We start from the raw sequence: 21,559 nt of genomic DNA, 5'->3' as shown, positions 1-21,559 counted from the left end.
TCGTCCTTCCCCGCACCTACGATCACATACATTTTCACTCCACGGGGAGTTGAGATGTAGCAGGGTGTTGTGTGTTGTCCCCCCCCCAGGAACTGCTGACACACTCCAGCCACATGAGGTCTAGCATTGTCTTGCATTAGGAAAATGAACCAAGGGCCAACCGCACAGCATATGGTCTCACAAGGGGTCTGAGGATCTCATCTCTTTTATGGAACCTAATGGCAGTCAGACTACCTCTTTGTTGATGAGCACATGTAAATAGTCTGTAAGCCCCCCCCCAAAGAAATGCCACCCCACACCATGACTGACCCACCACCAAACCGGTCATGCTGGAGGATGTTGCAGGCAGCAGAACGTTCTCCACGGCGTCTCCAGACTCTATCACGTCTGTCACATGTGCTCAGTCTGAACCTGCTTTCATCTGTGAAGAGCACAGGGCCCCAGTGGCGAATTTGCCAATCTTGGTGTTCTCTGGCAAATGCCAAACGTCCTGCACGGTGTTGGGCCCGACCCCCACCTGTGGACGTCGGGCCCTCATGCCACCCTCATGGAGTCTGTTTTTTAATTTGACCGTTTTAGCAGACACATGCACATTTGTGGCCTGCTGGAGGTAATTTTGCAGGGCTCTGGCAGTGCTCCTCCTGCTCCTCCTTGCACAAAGGCGGAGGTAGCGGTCCTGCTGCTGGGTTGTTGCCCTCCTACGGCCTCCTCCACGTCTCCTGATGTACTGGCCTGTCTCCTGGTAGAGCCTCCATGCTCTGGACACTACGCTGACAAACACAGCAAACCTTCTTGCCACAGCTCGCATTGATGTCCCTTCCTGGATGAGCTGCACTACCTGAGCCACTTGTGTGGGTTGTAGACTCCGTCTCATGCTACCACTAGAGTGAAAGCACCGCCAGCATTCAAAAGTGACCAAAACATCAGCCAGGAAGCATAGGAACTGAGAAGTTGTCTGTGGTCACCACCTGCAGAGTCACTCCTTTATTGGGGGTCTCTTGATAATTGCCTATAATTTCCACCTGTTGTCTATTCCATTTGCACAACAACATGTGAAATGTATTGTCAATCAGTGTTGCTTCCTAACTGGACAGTTTGATTTCACAGAAGTGTGATTGACTTGGAGTTACATTGTGTTGTTTAAGTGTTCCCTTTATTTTTTTGAGCAGTGTACATTTTCCTAATGGAATCAGGAATGTGTTTAAGCTAAAATAAAGAAAAGCGGTTTAATTTGAAGAAATACTGTAGAAGGGATATATTTGACTGAATTAACATGACTGGGTAAAACAAGGCTGCAACCATCAATAACTTGCTGTCTCAGCCTGCCTGCACTCACCTGCTCTGTCTCAGCCTGCCTGCACTCACCTGCTCTGTCTCAGCCTGCCTGCACTCACCTGCTCTGTCTCAGCCTGCCTGCACTCACCTGCTCTGTCTCAGCCTGCCTGCACTCACCTGCTCTGTCTCAGCCTGCCTGCACTCACCTGCTCTGTCTCAGCCTGCCTGCACTCACCTGCTCTGTCTCAGCCTGCCTGCACTCACCTGCTCTGTCTCAGCCTGCCTGCACTCACCTGCTCTGTCTCAGCCTGCCCGCATTCACCTGCTCTGTCTCAGCCTGCCTGCACTGTCTCAGCCTGCCTGCACTGTCTCAGCCTGCCTGCACTGTCTCAGCCTGCCTGCTCTGTCTCAGCCTACCTGCTCTGTCTCCAGCCTGCCCGCAAACTCACCTGCTCTGTCTCAGCCTGCCTGCACTGTCTCAGCCTGCCTGCACTGTCTCAGCCTGCCTGCTCTGTCTCAGCCTGCCTGCTCTGTCTCAGCCTGCCTGAGAAGTTGTCTGTGGTCACCACCTGCACTGCAGGAACTGAGAAGTTGTCTCACCTGCCTGCTCTGTCTCAGCCTGCCTGCTCTGTCTCAGCCTGCCTGCTCTGTCTCAGCCTGCCTGCTCTGTCTCAGCCTGCCTGCTCTGTCTCAGCCTGCCTGCTCTGTCTCAGCCTACCTGCACTCACCTGCTCTGTCTCAGCCTGCCTTTTTTGCACTGTCTCAGCCTGCCTGCTCTGTCTCAGCCTGCCTGCTCTGTCTCAGCCTGCCTGCTCTGTCTCAGCCTGCCTGCTCTGTCTCAGCCTGCCTGCACTGTCTCAGCCTGCCTGCTCTGTCTCAGCCTGCCTGCTCTGTCTCAGCCTGCCTGCTCTGTCTCAGCCTACCTGCTCTGTCTCAGCCTACCTGCACTCACCTGCTCTGTCTCAGCCTGCCTGCACTGTCTCAGCCTGCCTGCACTGTCTCAGCCTGCCTGCACTGTCTCAGCCTGCCTGCTCTGTCTCAGCCTGCCTGCTCTGTCTCAGCCTGCCTGCTCTGTCTCAGCCTGCCTGCTCTGTCTTAGCCTACCTGCTCTGTCTCAGCCTACCTGCACTCACCTGCTCTGTCTCAGCCTGAGTAATTACTGTTGTATAATTCAACAAGTGGGTCAATAGCAGGATACCCTCAGATTAAAAATCAACATGCTTGGCTCTCGATTACACCTCTCTTCACATACTTTACATTTTTTGCAATATCAAATAAAATGTATTTATGAAGCCCTTTTTTACATCAGATGTCACAAAGTGTTATACAGAAACCCAGCCTAAAACCCCAAACAGCAAGCAATGCAGATGTAGAAGCACGGTGGCTAGGACAAACGCTCTAGAAAGGCAGGAACCTAGGAAGAAAGCTATAGAGGAACCAGACTCTGAGGGGTGGCTAGTTCTCTTCTGGCTGTGCTGGGTAGAGATTGTAAGAGTACAAGGCCAGACATATCACTATAATCCAAGTGTTCATTTTCCAAAGTTGTTTTCAGGCCATCTAATTCGTAAAAATTTCAACTGTATTAAATGATTACTTCACAAAAAATTAGCACCCATCAAAATAAATTCATTTTCTTATCTTGTGAGAAGTGTCGAGACGATGTGTTAAATGTGTTCTTATAGAGTTAAGTGTTCTTTATAGATTCAACAGAAAGACGATGTATTCCACTGAGCCCATTTCAACCATTACCGGTGTGTGTTTGACAGGTCCTTACAAACATCTCTGTGGTCATAACGTTACTGGGAGAAAACGGGCAAGAGCATGAAAGAGTTGCAAGAGTAAAATGAAAGCAATCCACCTGGCGTGATTTAAGTGACCGGTGGATTTTTGGGCCCTTCAAACAGGAAATAGATGGCTGAAAACGACAGATCCTCAGGTGGGCAGGGCACGTGTGTTGCTATAGAAAGGAGTCATAACTGCATTCAGGTGTGTGTGCCGCAGAGAATGTTCTTCACAATAGACAAACACAGGCTCATTCTGTTCAGAACAACCCAGGGTATGATGTCATCTTGTACATCAAACAGTGATCATAAATTGACATAAGTTGACACTGTATAGGGCATCGGTTTTATGCTATGCACTTGGACTCGCAGGTGTTCGGCTTGCTTGTATGACATCAAAGAGGGATTTATAATAATCCTCAACGTCTCATCTTTCTCAGTCCTCTTAACTTACAGCATTTCCCTCAGACAACAAAACATGTGCAAAAGTTATCAAATTAGCGGGAGGCACATTCTTTTTGCTCGAGGTGCCCAAGTTCAGAACGGCTGTCAGTCAAAACCCACACAGCGCTGTGACTCGCAGAGGCAGGGCTCTGACGTCATGTATAGCGTGTTACTGTACAGCCACTGTGTTCCAATTAAAGGCACTTATCAGTGCACACATCTGCAATTTTCAACCCGTATATATTGGTATGAGTGTAAAGGGATACAAGGCGATGTCATGTCTTACCGGCTTAGATGTGGTGGAGGCAAACAGAACCGAAGCAGTGGGACCCCTGCTTGTAATGGGATGGCCTGTCAAACAAAAGAGAGAGAAACGGGCTGAACTACAAGCTGACGCTTTTGATGAAAATACAACATGGACGGGGACATTTTACAGTACAAACCATATACAGAGACAGCTGCTGTAAAGAACAGGCTCACAGCAGAATACGTTTTTTTTTGTGGGTAGTTGTTTGTAGAAGCCAGAATGGAGTCTAATGTGACGGTAGGCTGTGTATTTTGTGAATGAGAGAGATTGCAGGAGAGTGGGGAATGTCATTCAGGGGCCATGAAAGGACTGGGAAGGCCCCAGTAAACAGCAGTAATACACCTGAAACACACACAACTCCTCCAGGTAAACATCAACTGCTCGTGTGTGTGTGTGTGATGGTAATTATTACCATATTGTACAAACACATGGAAATATTGCAGTGCAAGAAGCAATGCATGAGTGACGGCCATCGTATCCCTTTTTAGGAGTGAATTTATTCCTAGAAGATAAGAGTCAGAAGAGACACTACATTTACTGTCATAGTATTTAGCATAGCCAACCTGCAGTCTATTTTGGGTCTTTGGACATACAGGAGTTTTCCCATGATCAACCAGACCAAATGTCTTATGGGTTTATTTCAACACTCAACATGCTATTTTAGACTTGATAAGTAATCTATCGAGCAGAGATGTTGCCATAGCACGACTACATACTTATGTGCCAAATATTATCAGACCTGAGGTTAGAATGAGTCAGTGAGTGTCTAAGTGGGAAGAGTGCAGGTTGACATTGAGCGGACCGAGAACCTCCAGTCCAATCCGTGAGCTCATGTTGCATTTTGCCCTGCAGTTCAGAGTCTGAGTGGCATCTTTCTCCATTCTGCTGCTCAGCCTCTGTCTCGCTGTCCCTCTCTTTCTTGTGGGCTTTTTCTCTAAAAGCTGTTACGTATTCCCATGCCTGCTGCTGGGCCCCCAACCGCAGCTCACGCTGCACTCATTCAATTAGAAAATCAGACTACAGTCAGGGCCTGGGTGCTCTGTTTCCAGCCCCAGTCCTCCGGTCCCACTCAGTTCTCATTGGTGAGTGGAGGGCGCAGGAGAGGAGAGGGAAGGAGGGAATAAAGAGAAACGATAACTGAGGACGGGGCATTTTTAATAGAGCAATTTTTCTTATTTCTTTTCAATTTAAAACCGAACGTAAAGTCAACATGTCATTAGTTTTCGTTTTTGTTGTGGCTCCCAAACCATAAGCCTGTGGAACATAATGGCAATGAACTGGCAACTGCTATTTTTCTTTCTTCCTTAAAATTAATCTCCCCCTGATCCAAGCGTTTCCTTCATTCCTGGAAACCAGACTTCACACTCCAATGCTTTTGTTTTCCTGTTCTCCTGTGAAACCTTAAAGGGACAGTTCACTTTTTGGAAGTTTTAGCTCATTTACGACCTCTCCAGAGTTGGTTCCTCCAAACCGTTTTTAAACAGGTTCGCTGGTTCTTTAGCAATGTCTAGAATCTCCTGGCTAGTATTTTCATCATCCTTGGAAAATGGTACAAAAGCTTAAGTTAAAAACTGTCCAATTAAGGTGCCAATGTACGAGCTTGGGGATATAGACGGAAACTCACTTCTTTGAGAGAGAATACTATCTTTGATGTTCGATCTCGAGGATTATCAAAGGAGAAGAGATCTTACACGACACTCAAAGAATATCAGGTGTGCCGACAAAGAAAAGAAACAAATCCCCTCAAGACATTTTCTTTCAATTTTCTGACCTTTTGCACCCTTTCGTAAAGTATTCAACAGATGACAACGCTTAAACACTGCACACTTGGATGTATTAATAACGACTCTGAAAGCTTTTTACACTACATCTGACTTCATTTAGCAGACTGAGCTAGTCTTTACCAAAACCTGTGATAATTACTCCATCTGTACATTCATACAGCCTACACACTAAGGATGAACACCAGTGGTGGCCTGGTAAAAGGAAACAAATGTGCTTCATATTTTACATCAAACATTCAGGGGTTTAAGATTAAACAATCAGGAAGGGAGACTAATGAAGTTGCAATGATTCTATACAGTAAATCCAATGAGAGCCATCCCCTCAGTGGCACAGCAATCAGGCCTACATTTGATTGACCTCCATCAGACCCACAGTGAGAGGAAGTGGGGCCTCTCATCCTTTCTCTCTTCACTGGAGAGGCCTGCGAGCGGGCCTTAGCGATGGGGATCTTTTTGTCAGCGAGTAAGGGCCCTTCCTGTGGTGTTTGGTGCAGTGTGGTCCAGAGAGGGAGATGCCTCAAGTTGTTAACACTGCAATTATATTCAGAGAATGCTGGAGCCGGGTCAGTCTTCATGGGCTCCAAGTTCCAACAGGAAAACAGAATTTAAAAAGATAAACGTTACATCCACTGAACATAAATATAAACGCAAAACGCAACAATTTCTCTGATTTTTTACTGAGTTACAGTTCATATAAGGAAATCAGTACATTTAAATAATCTATGGATTTCACACGACTGGGAATACAGATATGCATCTGTTGGTCACAGATACCTTAAAAAAAGGTAGGGGCTTGGATCAGAACCAGTCAGTATCATTTGCCTCATGCGGCGCGGCACATCTCCTTCACATAGTTGATCAGGCTGTTGATACTGGCCTGTGGAATGTTGTCCCACTCGATCCAGAGCATCCCAAACAAGCGCCCCAAAGCCGATATTGTTGGGGTTTTTAACAAGCATTTCATATCTGCTGGTTCAGTTTTTGATAATAGTGGTGCCCAGGCCTCTAATATAAGCTCTGTTACAGGCAACTATAATATAGGCCCTCATGTGAACCATTTGAACTTTGAGCCTGTTTTTTATGCTGAGGTCTATAAAGCACTAAAGAAATTGCAGTCATCATTCACTCTATTATACACTAGAAAAGTAACATAAAAGTGGATTTGGAGACTTACAGATGGCAAACACTTTAAAACAGAGAGGCTCAGAGCTTATGGCAACGGACACTTTTAGACAATCCCCAAGGCATATCTTGCAATGATGAAATCACCACAAGGCCTTTTTACATTGCTGTGATCGTGTCAGAGGAACGCATACCTACGTGTGTTTTAATGGAGAATAATCAGTTGAAATGACCCATCAACAAATAAATCAAAGCCTTTTCAACACTTTGCATACAATGTCTAGAGTATGTCCCTGTCTTCGTATAGTCCAGTCCAGTCATCCCATGGGTCTGTCTATAACTTAACAGAGAGCGACAGACCAGGGGCCCACCTAGGGAGCACAGACGGTGTGGACAGGATGGGGGGCAGCGAGATGTGCATAGTAGGAGACTAATCAGGCTGAGAGGTCCAGAGTGCTGTCTCTGACTTGGTGGGGTATGGCCAGTTAGGCTAGTCGTGGTGGCCAGGAAACAAAGGAGCTGCTGAACAGACATGTCTGTCGCTGTGGAAGCTCACTCTGCATTCCACTGGCTGGTCGGTCACATTCTCACACTTCACTTCCACTAGGGCTTCCACTAGACGCAGTCAGTCCGAGCTTTTTACTCAACCGCGTGCTCACACAGGCGAGGCACACACACACACACGCACGTAATTAGGCCATCTGTGCATTAACAGTGCAGAATATTTCAGATAGTATTGGGCCCATTTTTATCACAAAATGGGACACAAGTTAAATCATCTGGAAGAAAGTTTTCCTCTCTGACCAAAACTTTTAACAAGCCTATGATCTCATCTCTTACATTACAAAACATAAAAACATAAATTACCAAAATAACTCAAACAGGAAAAAGTTTCCATGCAAGTGAAACGAGATACATAAAAATAAACCGTTCAAATTAAACAGACACTTTCCAAGGATTTACACCAATAAACAGTTGTAGTAACACACTTTTGCTATTATTGGTTGTACAGAATTCCCTGATCGGTGACGTGGAGTTGGGCAGAGGGCATTCGTGGCAGGTGTGCCCTCTACTCAACTTTATGGTCCCGTGAGGACGGAGTGCACCTGTGGCAGGTGGGCACTCAATATATTTATATGGCCAGGTATTTATACCTTATACCTTCACCCAGACAGAGTTGAGTAGTTGAGCACACCAACAACTCTCACAACAACCAGTATTCATCATTGAATGTGAGTACAAACAGCTTTTATTGCATAGAAGAGGACTAAGAGGACTTCCTCACCTCTGTTTGGTTTGTGTGGGATTTTGGACGCTAATGGCCGTCACGTGCTTCAGTCAAAGCCAAGCAGCCATTTAGTTATGTATCTGGTTTTCTTCGATACATGTAGCTGGTAACCAATACATGTTCATTGTTTATGCACCTTTTGTGCAGTTGCCTTTGTGATGAAATGATTGCCTGCTATTGCCTTGCTACCTTACAAGCTTTATTGTTTGTTTGCCACGTGCTACACTACGTACAGTTGAAGTCGGAAGTTTTACATACACCTTAGCCAAATACATTTCGACTCAGTGTTTCACAATTCCTGACATTTAATCCAAGTAACAATTCCCTGTCTTATGTCAGTTAGGATCACCACTTTATTTTAAGAATGTGAATTGTCAGAATAAGAGTAGAGTTATTTATTTCAGCTTTCATTTCTTTCATCACATTCCCAGTGGGTCAGAAGTTTACATACACTCAATTAATATTTCGTAGCATTGCCTTTAAATTGTTTAACTTGGGTCAAACATTTCGGTATGTCATCCATAAGCTTCCCACAATAAGTTGGGTGAATTTGGTCCCATTCGTCCTGACAAAGCTGGTGTAACGGAGTCAGGTTTGTAGGCCTCCTTGCTCGCACACGCCTTTTCAGTTCTGCCGACAGATTTTCTATAGGATTGAGGTTAGGGCTTTGATGGCCACTCCAATAACTTGACTTTGTTGTCCTTAAGCCATTTTGCCACAACTTTGGACGTATGCTTGGGGTCATTGTCCATTTGGAAGACCCATTTGTGACAGAGCTTTAACTTCCTGACTGATGTCTTGAGATGTTGCTTCAAAATATTCACATCATTTTCCCTCCTCATGATGCCACCTATTTTGTGAAGTTCACCAGTCCCTCCTGCAGCAAAGCACCCCCACAACACGATGCTGCCACCCCTGTACTTCACGGCTGGGATGGTGCTCTTCGGCTTGCAAGCCGCCATCTTTTTCCTCCAAACATAACGATGGTCATTATGGCCAAACAGTTCTATTTTTGTTTCATCAGACCAGAGGACATTTCTCCAAAAAGTACAATTTTTGTGCAGTTTCAAACCGTAGTCTGGCTTTTTTTATGGTGGGGGTCTGGGTCTTCCAAATGGACAATGACCACAAGCATACTTCCAAAGTTGTGGCAAAATGGCTTAAGGACAACAAAGTCAAGGTATTGGAGTGGCCATCACAAAGCCCTGACCTCAATACTATAGAAAATATGTGAGCAGAACTTAAAAAGCGTGTGCGAGCAACGAGGCCTACAAACCTGACTCAGTTACACCAGCTCTGTCAGGAGGAGTTGACCAAAATTCACCCAACTTATTGTGGAAGGCTACCCGAAACGTTTGACCCAAGTTAAACAATTTAAAGGCAATGCTACGAAATATTAATTGAGTGTATGTAAACTTCTGACCCACTGGGAATGTGATGAAATAACTACAAGCTTAAATAAATAATTATCTCTACTATTATTCTGACATTTCACATTCTTAAAATAAAGTGGTGATCCTAACTGACCTAAGACGGGGAATTTTTACTAAGATTAAATGTCAGGAATTGTGAAAAACTGAGTTGAAATGTATTTGGCTAAGGTGTATGTAAAACTTCCGACTTCAACTGTAGGTTTGGTTCATATTTGGAAAGACCCGACGGTACTCAGTGGGTGAGAGGGCGGTTACAGTGAATGTAAAGAGAAGGTGCTCATGGGTTTTTGATGTGCTCCTATAAACTTCACATGTTAGAGCTCATGGTGCTTTTTACATGAAAATGCCTGTATGATGCACCTGCTACTCTTGCCATCTTCCCTCACAGCCCTAATCAGTGTTCCTCTTGCATATTCTGAGAGCTCCTATCCTCCACTGCAGCAGAACCAGCAATGTGCTAACAGTCCAATAGTCTTGTCCCAGTCCTGAGAGTGGATGATGGGACCCTCTCCTGACAGGCACAGATTTTCCCTACACACTCACGCACATACACACACTGACATAATCTCTCCCCACAGCCCGCAGTACCCAGTTCCAGCTGCTTTCCCTGCACACTGGCAACTAACAGGCAGAGCTGAATGCCAAAGCTTTTCCATCGCTGCTAATAAAAATCATTTTGATTCCTGATGTTCTTGGACATGCATAAGAGAGCTTCTGAAAAGATTTACACTGAGTAGATATGAGGAGGGAGGGAGGGGGGAAGAGGGACTTCATATGGATTTAGTTAGGCTCCACATAATGAAAGGCTGTTGAGTTCACAGTTTAGCTGCTGGGTCAATCACAATGGCATCAGCAAAGACAAGGTAGTGTGAGAAACACACATGCAAAGATACAACTTTGTTGAAGCACCCAACCTATGTTTGTGATTCACATTGGTCCTATCCCCTTGGCAAGGTGCATTTAAATATAATTATATTGACACTTTTCGAAGCTGAGGAGAAGTGAGGATGTTAGACGTTGCCAATAGGCATAGTCAATGAAATACCTCTTTACGTTGCCAATAGGCATAGTCAATGAAATACCTCTTTACGTTGCCAATAGGCATAGTCAATGAAATACCTCTTTACGTTGCCAATAGGCATAGTCAATTATATACCTCTTTACGTTGCCAATAGGCATAGTCAATGAAATACCTCTTTACGTTGCCAATAGGCATAGTCAATTATATACCTCTTTACGTTGCCAATAGGCATAGTCAATGAAATACCTCTTTACGTTGCCAATAGGCATAGTCAATTATATACCTCTTTACGTTGCCAATAGGCATAGTCAATGAAATACCTCTTTACGTTGCCAATAGGCATAGTCAATGAAATACCTCTTTACGTTGCCAATAGGCATAGTCAATGAAATACCTCTTTACGTTGCCAATAGGCATAGTCAATTATATACCTCTTTACGTTGCCAATAGGCATAGTCAATGAAATACCTCTTTACGTTGCCAATAGGCATAGTCAATGAAATACCTCTTTACGTTGCCAATAGGCATAGTCAATGAAATACCTCTTTATGTTGCCAATAGGCATAGTCAATGAAATACCTCTTTACGTTGCCAATAGGCATAGTCAATGAAATACCTCTTTACGTTGCCAATAGGCATAGTCAATGAAATACCTCTTTATGTTGCCAATAGGCATAGTCAATGAAATACCTCTTTACGTTGCCAATAGGCATAGTCAATGAAATACCTCTTTACGTTGCCAATAGGCATAGTCAATGAAATACCTCTTTACGTTGCCAATAGGCATAGTCAATTATATACCTCTTTACGTTGCCAATAGGCATAGTCAATGAAATACCTCTTTACGTTGCCAATAGGCATAGTCAATTATATACCTCTTTACGTTGCCAATAGGCATAGTCAATGAAATACCTCTTTACGTTGCCAATAGGCATAGTCAATTATATACCTCTTTACGTGGCCAATAGGCATAGTCAATTAAATACCCCTTTACGTTGCCAATAGGCATAGTCAATTAAATACCTCTTTACGTTGCCAATAGGCATAGTCAATGAAATACCTCTTTACGTTGCCAATAGGCATAGTCAATTATATACCTCTTTACGTGGCCAATAGGCATAGTCAATTAAATACCTCTTTACGTTGCCAATAGGCATAGTCAATTAAATACCTCTTTACGTTGCCAATAGGCATAGTCAATTAAATACCTCTTTACGTTGCCAATAGGCATAGTCAATGAAATACCTCTTTACGTTGCCAATAGGCATAGTCAATTAAATACCTCTTTACGTTGCCAATAGGCATAGTCAATGAAATACCTCTTTACGTTGCCAATAGGCATAGTCAATGAAATACCTCTTTACGTTGCCAATAGGCATAGTCAATTATATACCTCTTTACGTTGCCAATAGGCATAGTCAATTATATACCTCTTTACGTTGCCAATAGGCATAGTCAATGAAATACCTCTTTACGTTGCCAATAGGCATAGTCAATTATATACCTCTTTACGTTGCCAATAGGCATAGTCAATTATATACCTCTTTACGTTGCCAATAGGCATAGTCAATGAAATACCTCTTTACGTTGCCAATAGGCATAGTCAATGAAATACCTCTTTACGTTGCCAATAGGCATAGTCAATTATATACCTCTTTACGTTGCCAATAGGCATAGTCAATTATATACCTCTTTATGTTGCCAATAGGCATAGTCAATGAAATACCTCTTTACGTTGCCAATAGGCATAGTCAATGAAATACCTCTTTACATTGCCAATAGGCATAGTCAATTATATACCTCTTTACGTTGCCAATAGGCATAGTCAATTATATACCTCTTTACGTTGCCAATAGGCATAGTCAATGAAATACCTCTTTACGTTGCCAATAGGCATAGTCAATGAAATACCTCTTACGTTGCCAATAGGCATAGTCAATTATATACCTCTTTACGTTGCCAATAGGCATAGTCAATGAAATACCTCTTTACGTTGCCAATAGGCATAGTCAATTATATACCTCTTTACGTTGCCAATAGGCATAGTCAATTATATACCTCTTTACGTTGCCAATAGGCATAGTCAATTATATACCTCTTTACGTTGCCAATAGGCATAGTCAATGAAATACCTCTTTACGTTGCCAATAGGCATAGTCAATTATATACCTCTTTACGTTGCCAATAGGCATAGTCAATTATATACCTCTTTACGTTGCCAATAGGCATAGTCAATGAAATACCTCTTTACGTTGCCAATAGGCATAGTCAATTATATACCTCTTTACGTTGCCAATAGGCATAGTCAATGAAATACCTCTTTACGTTGCCAATAGGCATAGTCAATTATATACCTCTTTACGTTGCCAATAGGCATAGTCAATTATATACCTCTTTACGTTGCCAATAGGCATAGTCAATTATATACCTCTTTACGTTGCCAATAGGCATAGTCAATGAAATACCTCTTTACGTTGCCAATAGGCATAGTCAATTATATACCTCTTTACGTTGCCAATAGGCATAGTCAATGAAATACCTCTTTACGTTGCCAATAGGCATAGTCAATTATATACCTCTTTACGTTGCCAATAGGCATAGTCAATTATATACCTCTTTATGTTGCCAATAGGCATAGTCAATTATATACCTCTTTACGTTGCCAATAGGCATAGTCAATTATATACCTCTTTACGTTGCCAATAGGCATAGTCAATGAAATACCTCTTTACGTTGCCAATAGGCATAGTCAATTATATACCTCTTTACGTTGCCAATAGGCATAGTCAATTATATACCTCTTTACGTTGCCAATAGGCATAGTCAATTATATACCTCTTTACGTTGCCAATAGGCATAGTCAATTATATACCTCTTTACGTTGCCAATAGGCATAGTCAATTATATACCTCTTTACGTTGCCAATAGGCATAGTCAATGAAATACCTCTTTACGTTGCCAATAGGCATAGTCAATTATATACCTCTTTACGTTGCCAATAGGCATAGTCAATTATATACCTCTTTACGTTGCCAATAGGCATAGTCAATGAAATACCTCTTTACGTTGCCAATAGGCATAGTCAATGAAATACCTCTTTACGTTGCCAATAGGCATAGTCAATTATATACCTCTTTACGTTGCCAATAGGCATAGTCAATTATATACCTCTTTACGTTGCCAGATCTCAGAACCAAGGAACTCATGTCCGTTCAGGCTCTTGTTTCTGGATACTTCCTCGTTTCTGATTTCTTTCTCTTTTTATTTCCCCCTTTTCTCTCCAATTTTCGTGATATACAAACTGGGAGCTACAGTCTTGTCCCATCGCTGCAACTCCCCTATGGACTCGGGGGAGGCGAAGGTCGAGATCCATGCGTCCTCTGAAACACGCCAAGCCGCAATGCTTCTTTATACGCTGCTCGCTTAACCCGGAAGCCAGCCACGCCATTGTGTCGGGGGAAACACCGACCGTGTCAGCGTGCACCCGGCCCACCACAGGAGTTGCTAGAGCGCAATGGGACAAGGATATCCCGGCCAGCCAAACCCTCCTCTAACCCGGACGATGCTGGGCCAATTGGGCGCCGCCTCGTGGGTCTCTCGGCCGTGGCCATGCTGTGAATAATTCCCAATTTCTAAATTGCCATTTCAGAATAGGTACTGTATTATAATTCACACAAGCGTGAAGTCAGCTCAGTTGATTTGAGTAAGACTCAGTAGGCCTATTCTTAGTTCAATTACCCATGTGGCAGTGAATCAGGAAGTGGGAAACACCAGCTAGCTCATGCGTGAACCACAGAGCTGGATTATGATGCAAAAAATCAGACTGAGCCTCATAGAAACGTCATTACTTTTGGATCCTATATTGGCTCCCATAGTGCAATAACAGTACATCAATCATGAGATTATTCATATCTTCAGTTCATCATCAGAAAGTCATTTCATTGTTATTGATTTGATATAAATCATTTATTGCAAAATCACTTGGCATTCCACATCTGAAACGGACCTGATAAAGAACAAAATGATGATACGTCATTGTCACGTCCTGACCATAGAGAGACCTTATTTTCTCTGGTAGAGTAGGTCAGGGCGTGACTGGGGGGGTTTTCTAGTTATTCTTTTCTATGTGGGGTTCTAGTTTAGTTTTTCTATGTTGGTGTTTGGTATGATTCCCAATTAGAGGCTGCTGGCTATCGTTGTCTCTAATTGGGGATCATATTTAAGTAGCATTTTTTTCCACCTATGGATATTGTTTTGAGTTAGTGTATGTTACACCTCTTTGTTACGGTTCGTTGTTTGTTTCGTTCATTCTTTATTGTTTCGTTGTGTGGTTACTTACTTTAAATAAAAAATATGTGGAACCCAGATCACGCTGCACGTTGGTCTGAGTATGCTTCCAACGAACGTGACAGTCATCTTTGAGGTTATATCACTTGGAACACTCATTTTGGATCAACATCAGTTCTGAAAATTGCTTTCGGGCAATTCCACAGTAACAGAATGAGAATTAGATTTTTCCCTTTTTAAAATGTATGCCAAACAAAAAACAATGACCATTGATTGCATTCTGTTACCGTGGAATGGCCCTTTCACAAAAACAAAAAAAATATTCTCCCATATTCTTCTCACACACTGAAGATAAACTGTCTCAACATGAATTACTTCTCAGTTATTCAAGTTATTAATATCCCCTTACAAATAACAGAGACTTCCTGAAAAAGAGCCAGTGCCCATAATTGGCATGGAGGTCTCAGTGAGGCTGAAGGGCACTTTAAAATAAAAATGTGTACTTATATGTGTACCAATATAGCCACAAGAAAATGACAATGTGCATACACTAATTAGCATCCAGAAGCCCAATTGCTGTATATGTGTGTCGAGCAGAGACAGTATCTCCTAATCAGTAGTTAACTATTTGAATGCAGTAACACCATGGCCATTACTAGGTTGTACGTGTTATTTAGCTAGCAAACTAAAATTGTGATAGCATGTTGTACCACTTGGTCTTGCCTCATACCATGTGCCTGTGTAGTGTCCAATGAGTTGACTGAGCCTGTCTGTGAGAGTTCCCACATGTCTATTGGAAAAGCCAGCACAATCAAACCCAGACCAACAGCTGCACTGAGGAGAGGCTATAGTATGCCCTGTGTCCATGTCTGTCCTGTGGTCACATCTGCACATGGTACATCATTCTCAACCACAGTCTCTAAAAGGAGAACAATGCTCATGGAAACGCCTCTGTGAAAGATCTCATGGATCTCTGAGTTATGCTCCCAGTTTGGGGCAGAAACCACTGGCATCCTCTGGACTGTGTTTTCCAGTGGTCTCCTTCAGGGAAGGCGAGCGAGGCCAATACTTGCTAATGGTTTTAAAATGGGATCAAACCCTTCAACCCCAAACTTCATCAAGTGTCCCAGACAATGGGTGTATTCAGATACTTTCCTGATGTCCCATTTCTGTCCAGAGTTGGCTACGCAGCATGCGTGAGGTCAACCCCATTTCCATGTTAAGTGGGGACCCCTCAAACTGTGTGAATGCATTGCATTAAACAACCGTGAAGCAGCACTGAACAGCTCCAACTGCTGTCCCCAGGTGGCGCATTCAGAGGCGGACAAAGAGAGAGGGAGGGAAGGGGTCTATGGATTTCTGCGATAGTCCGAACAGTCTTTATCAATGTAATGTTTCTCTGCGTATTGCCACGGCGATGTTATTTTAATTTTAGCCAACTATCTGCCTGCTTGTTTGAGTGATAATAATGCAATGCGCAGGTTCGCGCAGTGGCAAGGTTTTATAACGCTTCAGTGGAGAAACAAATTCTGGACAGCAATATGCAGAAAGCTCCAGACATTCATAGGCCACCATCTTGTCCCATTGCCCTCCATGGGAAAAAACCTGAATATCTCTTTCTCAAAAAAGCTAACACTGAATACATGATTTATATGTATTTATGTGAGAAATGCTGACGGTCGTTTCCTTCCTGTGAACAGTCAGAAATCCATTAAATGTAGCTAGCTTGAAGGGAATATTTGACTTTGTTTAGTTGCATATGTAAGCAGAAAATAATGTTAATAAATCACTCTACCGTCTTTGCCCTGTCTAAGCCAGAAACTGTTTAGTGACAAAAATAAGGGGTTAAATACATGTAAAAAATATATAATAATAATAATGTTTCTGGATCTTTCTTACTGTATATCTCTCAGATATAGGACAGACACTTCCAAATAAACTTCCTGTTGATTTTTTGGGCGGACTTTCTGTTGTTCCATGTAGTGATACTTCAAGGGGTCTTAAAATTACGATAGCAAAATGATCCTTGGGATGACCTTCTTAAAACAATTCCATAATGGAATTTCGGAAAACAATTCCAAAATGTTTTACATATTGGAAAACAATTCCCCCCTCCACCGGCTTAGACAGGGCTTAGACTCTTATGGGTTAAGGTCCACATCGAAATGGCCATTGCAATGTATTTTAAGAAACCTTTACTATTCTCCCTTTTCAAAGAGTGACTGAAATGCTACATTTGCTAAATGCTTTAGTCTGTCAGCAACACTCTTAGTACCACACTGCCCCTAAATGCTTTAGTCTGTCAGCAACACTCTTAGTACCTCACTGCCCCTAACTGCTTTAGTCTGTCAGCAACACTCTTAGTACCACACTGCCCCTAAATGCTTTAGTCTGTCAGCAACACTCTTAGTACCTCACTGCCCCTAACTGCTTTAGTCTGTCAGCAACACTCTTAGTACCACACTGCCCCTAAATGCTTTAGTCTGTCAGCAACACTCTTAGTACCTCACTGCCCCTAAATGCTTTAGTCTGTCAGCAACACTCTTAGTACCACACTGCCCCTAAATGCTTTAGTCTGTCAGCAACACTCTTAGTACCTCACTGCCCCTAAATGCTTTAGTCTGTCAGCAACACTCTTCGTACCTCACTGCCCCTAAATGCTTTAGTCTGTCAGCAACACTCTTAGTACCACACTGCCCCTAAATGCTTTAGTCTGTCAGCAACACTCTTCGTACCACACTGCCCCTAAATGCTTTAGTCTGTCAGCAACACTCTTCGTACCTCACTGCCCCTAAATGCTTTAGTCTGTCAGCAACACTCTTAGTACCACACTGCCCCTAAATGCTTTAGTCTGTCAGCAACACTCTTAGTACCACACTGCCCCTAAATGCTTTAGTCTGTCAGCAACACTCTTCGTACCTCACTGCCCCTAAATGCTTTAGTCTGTCAGCAACACTCTTAGTACCACACTGCCCCTAAATGCTTTAGTCTGTCAGCAACACTCTTAGTACCACACTGCCCCTAAATGCTTTAGTCTGTCAGCAACACTCTTAGTACCACACTGCCCCTAAATGCTTTAGTCTGTCAGCAACACTCTTAGTACCACACTGCCCCTAAATGCTTTAGTCTGTCAGCAACACTCTTAGTACCACACTGCCCCTAACTGCTTTAGTCTGTCAGCAACACTCTTAGTACCACACTGCCCCTAAATGCTTTAGTCTGTCAGCAACACTCTTAGTACCACACTGCCCCTAAATGCTTTAGTCTGTCAGCAACACTCTTCGTACCTCACTGCCCCTAAATGCTTTAGTCTGTCAGCAACACTCTTCGTACCTCACTGCCCCTAAATGCTTTAGTCTGTCAGCAACACTCTTCGTACCTCACTGCCCCTAAATGCTTTAGTCTGTCAGCAACACTCTTCGTACCACACTGCCCCTAAATGCTTTAGTCTGTCAGCAACACTCTTCGTACCTCACTGCCCCTAAATGCTTTAGTCTGTCAGCAACACTCTTCGTACCTCACTGCCCCTAAATGCTTTAGTCTGTCAGCAACACTCTTCGTACCACACTGCCCCTCTGGTGGTTACCACTGCAAGCTAAGCAGGGTCGGGCCAGCTTTTGATGAGAGATGATCAGGACTGCTGCAGCAGGTGGTTTTGTAGGGCCAGTAGGGGGCACTCTTCTATCTGGATAAACAGTAGATCCCACTGCTGGAGTGCAATGATGGGGAAACTGTGCTATGAGGGATGCTAACAGAGCTCACAGTTAAATAGTTAAATCTGTCACGCTATCGTCTTCTTGTTATTTAATTAGGCTAACTGGAATGAACCCTTTCTTTTCAAGACAAATTTCCTAGCCTTTATAATGTTATTAGTGAGGGAGAAGATAAATAATCTAAATTCATTTGCAAGAAAACGCTTACAATAGCAGCATGAAACGAAGCAAATAGCTTATTTGCATGCAAATGAAGTGTCGGTTTAGGAAATCATGAATAGTTGAACTGAAATATCTGAGGAGAACATGGCTTAATGGTTCATTTATGAAATCAACACACATCCTGAGTGTCCCGGCAGCCCAGTGAACTCTACTTCCTGCGTGTGAGGTCACTCATGTGGAAGAGTTGGGAGGAAGTGCGAGGTCAGGAATAAGTAGCCTCACTCTGTTTTTTCTAAGATAAACACAGTGACACACACAATATATTAGAGCTCGGAATAACACTGAAAGCAATAGACGTGCACGCGCAAGAACACATGCGCTCGCGCATACACTCACACGGGCGCAGACACACACACACACACACACCACATAACAGGAAAATGGAACAAGAGGATTCGCATACCAAATGGGATGTTTGAGAGGCGTGTGTTATTGATACTCCCTGGGTCAACCACTGGGAAGGACATTCAGTACATCTATTTAAGGGTCATACAAGGCCAACTATTTAAGGAAACGCTAGGGAGCAAATCAGACGGACATCCACATAATGCACCAACATTCAGTACATCTATAAGCACCGACACGACTGCATCTTTAGAGCGCCATAATCAGTGTGTCCATCCGCTTCACATTGTGAACGTCAGTGAACAAGTAATATGATTTGAGCTTTTAACTTGCGATACAGGAGAACCGGAGTGAGATTGAAAAGGCAAATGACCCATCACTAGCATCTCAATTAATGTTGGGGCAGACAGCAGGGCAAAGAAGAGGCTTGGCTGTTGCTTCCGGGATGCACTAATGACTGTAGTAAAGCCGTGTCGAATATAGTTTACGGCAAAGAGGACAGACCAGTCCATCTGGGCTCGTCACATAAAAACAAAGTCAAAACCAATGAGGATTTTGCAAATCCAGGCGGCAGTGTGGAGAGAGAGCGCGAGGAGGTCCATGTTTACCAACATGTTTAATTGCCACAGTGTGGTAGCCTAGCCAAGAAGCCCAGCCTTTCTTCTAGCTCACAAAGGTGCTTTTGATTATCGGCCTGGCGGAAGCTTGAGGAAGGGATGGCTGTGCCTTGGCAATGAGCTTCCCTTGTCTGCCATTAGTCACACTGGGGACAACTCTCTGAGGGCCTTCACTTATATTAGCTACGACTTCACACTGGACAGGAGTGTTCTGGTTTGACATCCCTGGTAGGCCTACTAAAAGCATTAGCGAGGGCAGTAGTATTTTTTTCAAGGAACTCAGTCTGGCTTTAACTTACTCTTCAAAGTTGTAATAGTAGAAACTGGGTAGTGCATCATCATTTCCTCCTGTCATGTTGGTCGTTGCATACCTTAGAGAGCTATTTTTAACTTGTCCGAAATGTCCAGATCAACTAGGTTAGGTTTTTTTGCCCATAGATATTGTTGTAACTTTTTAGTAACTCAAATATCACATGAAAACACATTAGGCATGGTAAAATGTATAGAATTGCAAGAAAATAAGCTTTAAACCTGAAAAATTCTCTCCACCAACAAGAGGGGTGTGAACAGTTTGTGTCATGAACAGTGCTTTGTGCCCATAGAACTAGGGGGGGGGGTGGGGGCTGAGTGAAAAGGTTTGGGAACCACGGAGTAAGGCTACTAATTAACACTGGACAGAAATCAGACTCTGTGGCTCAAAGACAAGGTTACATATTGTCGTAGGATATTTCCTAGAAGTAGGTGTATTTACTATATTATTACCAAATATATTTTCTTTTCTTATTTTCTCCCACTGCCTGCCACTAGGCTTCCTCTCCTCACCATATTTGGTGGGGAGTGGAAATTCCAACCGGATGCTTCAGATCTATACATCCGGTGAAACATCTGGCTCCTTGTTCTATCTGTGTCATTACTCTGGTTGCTATTGTAATGGATAGAAATGAACAAAACAATGATCCTCTACTTATTGTCTTTCATTGAACATTTTGTTTTGTGTTGCCACACTGTTGAGATGATAGCTTGCACGTCTGCATTTCACTGCACTGTGTACACCACGTGTATCCTGTGCATATAATACACTTTGATTTGATCTCAGATTGGGGAACAGAGAGGGGTGAAACCCCGGCTAGAAAACAAACTCATTCCAGGAACTGACTGTTCTGTGCTCTGAGAGAGACTAGGTCATGTGAACAACTCTGTCTGGAACAAGTGTAATTTCCCTGCTAAGCCTACTGGGGGCATTAGCTAGGCGACTAATTCACATTGGATAGGGGTCATACTATGCTGGCTAAAGGAATAGATAAGCGTATTGCCAAAGGATTTTTCGTACTCTTTACGTGTTGCTACTGCAAATGAACATCATAAGGTCTTGTGATGTGGGGTACAACCGATTTCCTGAAACAACAATAAGACGGTTTCCTGCTCTAACAGAGTACACAGCGAGGTCAACGGTAGGAATAGTCAGGCAATACGCAGTGAGCTCCTCTGTCTCAGATAATAATTGATGCTAACGACTAGCCTATGGACGTTAGGTATGGACCAAATCCTCTTGAGGTCAGAACATGGATGAGAGTCTCCTGCAGTAATGTCCATTCATGTTCCTTCTGGAGCTTGCCTGTTGACACTGGTAGTCCCATGATCACAAACAGCCCGTCTTCTCACTGGCTCACATGGGCTCCGTCTCTCCCAGTGAGAAGCCCGAAGGTTCCACTTTGTACTGTTCATTTTCACCACAGCGTGATGTCATTAACACTCCATAAAATATCATATTATGCTGAGGTACTTCTCAAAACGTATATTATTATAAACCTGTTTTATAGCCAGTTAAAATGTCACTTCATGATCAAGAGGATCTGAATACTGAAGCCTGTATGAGGGATCCACCCACACCTGGAACTATCAGTCCTCTAGAATAGATAA

The 21,559-nt window shown here is 43.3% G+C and overlaps 1 protein-coding gene across 2 annotated transcripts in view; it reads right to left on the bottom strand.

Annotated features, from left to right (window-relative positions):
* The window catches only part of tspan9a (tetraspanin 9a), a 286,905-nt gene that overhangs the window by 246,339 nt on the left and 19,007 nt on the right, over window positions 1-21,559 (bottom strand). For both annotated transcript variants that reach the window (XM_035798258.2, XM_035798259.2), the window contains exon 2: window positions 3,787-3,851. The gene's annotated coding sequence lies outside the window, so the exon portion shown is untranslated. The remainder of the gene's footprint in view (window positions 1-3,786; window positions 3,852-21,559) is intronic.

Source organism: Oncorhynchus keta, chromosome 22, assembly GCF_023373465.1.
Source record: "Oncorhynchus keta strain PuntledgeMale-10-30-2019 chromosome 22, Oket_V2, whole genome shotgun sequence".
In the NCBI taxonomy this organism is placed as follows: Eukaryota; Metazoa; Chordata; class Actinopteri; order Salmoniformes; family Salmonidae; genus Oncorhynchus; species Oncorhynchus keta.
Note: the sequence above shows the minus strand (reverse complement) of the source record. Positions and strands in the feature narration are given on the sequence as shown.